Raw genomic sequence first — 3,289 nt, forward strand, 5'->3', positions numbered from 1 at the left:
ACGTTTTTTCTTTACGAAACTTTTTTTGGAACGTCATTGAACAAAACTTTTGGTGTCGATCATTCGATTTCATCCTGGACACTACAGAAAATGGGCTTAAAGTGTAAAAAACCGAACTTCTCCTTTAAGTAGTGTTACGCCATGCCATTTTTTGGCCCTGATACCGATACCTGATACTTGGTTGTGCAGTATCGGCCGATACCTTACCGATACCTTCTGTTTGAAATTGATGTGTGTGTATATATGAAGAACTGCATACTACTTGGGTGTAAAATAATTGCCATTATGGCTTTTGTCAAGCTGCTGCCTACCTTTGTGAAGCAGGGAAAAGACTAAAACAAAGTGAATCCAGTAGAACTTTTTATTGCCTACCTGGAATGGGTGACAATAGTTGAATAAACTTTTGGCTCTCAAAATGGTATTGGTGCCCTATTTGTTGGTACTCGCTGATACAGATACCACCATTTTAGTGCTGGATCGGGGCCCCGTCTGAAACTGGTATCGGTGCAACACTACTGTCAAGGAACGCTATGGACAGAGGAAAAATGCAAGAGGAGGAGAGTTTAGTGTCGGTGGTCGTGGATGAATCTCCACCGTCATACATTTTTTATTTAAAGGAGGAAAGTGTGGACAAAGATGTTGTTGAAGAGGACGCCAAGGCAGCAGAAGCTTGGTTTGGTGTAAAAGGCTTTCAGCCGCACATGTATTAGCTCTTGCCTCACAACGCTGCCAGTTCTGTTAGCTCTATGCCTGCGGAAGATACTGGGACATAACTCAGTTGTAAAGGAAATTATTCTTATTTCAACCGTTGTGTATATTAGCTGCGACATATGAATCAAGAGGCTATGACTGAAAGAATTTGATTGACAGATGACCGTTTATATATGATTGGCCAAATTTCAAGCATGATAGTTTATTTATACTGCACATTTTAATGGCTGTTCATGAAAGAAGAAGCATAAGCGTAAAATAACATTGCAATGGCATAAAAGGAATTAAATAATTCATGAACATAAATCATTAAAAAGGGTAATTCAATAACATAATATTAAAAACTGAAGAAAATACATTACACTGGCAAGCAGGAGACAAGATAAAATTAAATTTTTGTCTAAATAAAACTAAGTAATAAAGGCAACATAAATGATAAAACATTTGAAAAATATGAATAATGAAATTAATTATTCAAAAATTATTATGCAGGCAATGCAAGTTAATATTTAGTAATTATTAGTGTAAACTCAACGAAGCTTTTAAACCTAGGCAAAATTTAAGTTATTCTCTCTGGGGATGAGGAGATTCCCTTGAATTCTTCTTCCATCCCTTTTTCGCAGGTAATTAGGGTGTGCCCACATTGGATCTTGCATATTTATTGTTATCAAAATTATATGACTGATGGATATCCCAGATTCTTTTCTGGGACACCTGTAGCCTCCCCCTAACCTCATTTTAATGGAGCCCCTTGCCACATGTTGTACCCAGTAGAAACTGGGCACAATATTTTTCTACTTCTAGCTATTTCTCTCTTTATTTATAGTTGTAGATCTGTCTAACTTGTTTAAAGTCTGCTGTTTGTTTGATGAGTTTTTAAAGTATCTTTCTAGTCTTTTGACCCTGGAGATGTATTTTAGGTGATAGCGTACTGACATTGATCCTGTCTTTATGCCTTTATAGCCACTGAAGGTTCAGGTCTGAGTCCATCACTACACCCAGATTTAGAGCCTGAATGCTGCTTTCTAGTTCTATCAACTGGAGCTGTGTATTATTCTTTAAATGGCTCTTAATTTGATCCAAAAAATATTGCTTCCGGTTTTTTTTAGTTGAACAAAATGTTGGCACATGCAACAACTTTTCTCTATGCATTAACAGTAACATCCTAATGATAATAATATTTCCTGCATAATTCTGATTCTGACAATTATGGTAACTTATTTTTTTTTATTACAATCTGAGTTGTGGTGAGCATGTAGATATTGAATAGAGGGGACCTAAGGTGGGTTCTTGGGGAAAGCCACATGTTATTTTTGTGGTCTGGTAAAGTGGAGTTCAGGTCCTACAGTCACAAGGTGTCATAAAAGGGACAGATTTGCCCAGTATCCAAGGCTCGTTAGACAATTGGAATTTTCAAAAATTTTAATGACAGAGATGATAAAACAGAACAGAAATGGGGGCTGCTGAGGATAAGCGGACAACAGCGGCTGCAGCAGGATTTAACAGTTCAGTCCATCCTCTCCAAGAAAGGAAAGATCCGGAAATGGCACAGGAATTACTGTGGAACTTTAAACTGGTCTCCACCTTGGAGCTAGGCTTATGGGAATTAAAACTGGGCCAAAACCATGCGGGCTCCGGAAAGACGGACCAGAACCTGTGCTCCCACCACACGCCGCACCAAAACCCTGAGGGCTCAGCTGAGAAGAGCCAGAACACGATCAGGAGACAGTAGACAAACATTACACACTCCCAATCCACTGGCCTCCAAGAGTCCGGACATGAACCAGGATTTTTTTTTTCTCAGAATATTTTTATTGAATTTTCATTTTAACATACAACATTGCACACTGTGATGTTTACATCCAAGTCTAGAGTGTACAGGAAAAAATGAACCAGGAATTTAACTGAAACTTGAAAATGAACAACTGACACAAAAACATAATACAAATAGACATACTTGAATAAACTTAGAAATAAGGATCTGGCCCCATAGCTGGGCTGAACTGTGTATACATAGCAGAGGGAGCAGGTGAATAGGATAAATGATATTTAGAGAGCAGGGAGGAAACAGCCGGTGAATGAAGTGAGTAATCAAATAGGCTACTGGGGCTGCAATCATGACACAAGGAAGGTTAGTTCATGGTAAATAAGACGCAAGCATTATAAATATTATGACTGATAATCTTGCAGAAAGACTTCTCTTGTATTTTCAGTTGTTTTTTATATATGTAGTAACCTAGAGTCCAGTCTTTCACCATGTGAATTTAGCTTGTTGACACTCCCTATCTTCTTGTCTGACTGGTAGATCAGTTCTCCACAGAGATAAATTCATCCCAGAAACAACCTTCACTTTAATTGGAGCAAATTAATAAACAATTTCCAAAATTTTAGGACAAGTTGTCTTCCAGCCCATCTAAAGATGGTAGAGGATAACGTGGAGACAGTATTGTGTGTCACCAGAGATGGGAAGTAACGAAGTACAAATACTTCGTTGCTGTACTCAAGTAGATTTTTCTGATATTTTTACTTTACTTTACTACTTATTTTTATGGCGACTTTTTACTTCTACTCCTTACAT

The sequence above is a fragment of the Cyprinodon variegatus genome, unplaced genomic scaffold (assembly GCF_000732505.1).
Source record: "Cyprinodon variegatus isolate N-32 unplaced genomic scaffold, C_variegatus-1.0 Scaffold1513, whole genome shotgun sequence".
Lineage (NCBI taxonomy): Eukaryota > Metazoa > Chordata > Actinopteri > Cyprinodontiformes > Cyprinodontidae > Cyprinodon > Cyprinodon variegatus.